This window comes from Aplysia californica, unplaced genomic scaffold (genome assembly GCF_000002075.1).
Source record: "Aplysia californica isolate F4 #8 unplaced genomic scaffold, AplCal3.0 scaffold00007, whole genome shotgun sequence".
NCBI classification, from domain to species: domain Eukaryota; kingdom Metazoa; phylum Mollusca; class Gastropoda; order Aplysiida; family Aplysiidae; genus Aplysia; species Aplysia californica.
Genome location: NW_004797277.1, coordinates 1,686,130 through 1,686,730, shown reverse-complemented (window position 1 = coordinate 1,686,730; position 601 = coordinate 1,686,130).

Below are 601 nucleotides of genomic sequence, written 5' to 3'. Positions count from 1 at the left end.
AAAAAGAGTGGGTTGGGCTTGGGCCCCCCCCGGGGCCCAATTAAAAATTCCTACCAAAGTGAAAAAATTTAGTGTGCCCCGCCTGTTCATATGAGACCTATATGCTGTCGCAGGCGCCGTAAAGCGCTTACCCCCCCCCCCCCCCCCCTCCAAAAAAAGAAAAGCAAAGAAAACACGCTATAAAAGTGTTTCAAGTGATCTGAATTTAAAGAATTTTTGGGGATCACCCAGTATTGATTTCCCCTTTAATTCTTCATCAGTTTGAGAGTGAGTGGGCATTGAAAATTCACTGATAAGTTCCATTTTTTAAAAGTTAAAAATTACATTATCATCGTCTTCATACTCTCTCTCTCTCTCTCTCTCTCTCTCTCTCTCTCTCTCTCTCTCTCTCACACACACACACACACACACACACACACACACACACTCTCTCTCTCTCTCTATCTCTCTCTCTCTCTCTCTCTCTCTCTCACACTGTAGACCTGGAGAATGCATCCGTAGGCTATGTACCGTGGCGCTTCGACTCCTCCTCTGCGGAACTGACTAGATAGAGTAGTGAACCATTTGTAGTATTTAATTCTTTTTAAAATTGAAGCTTCTC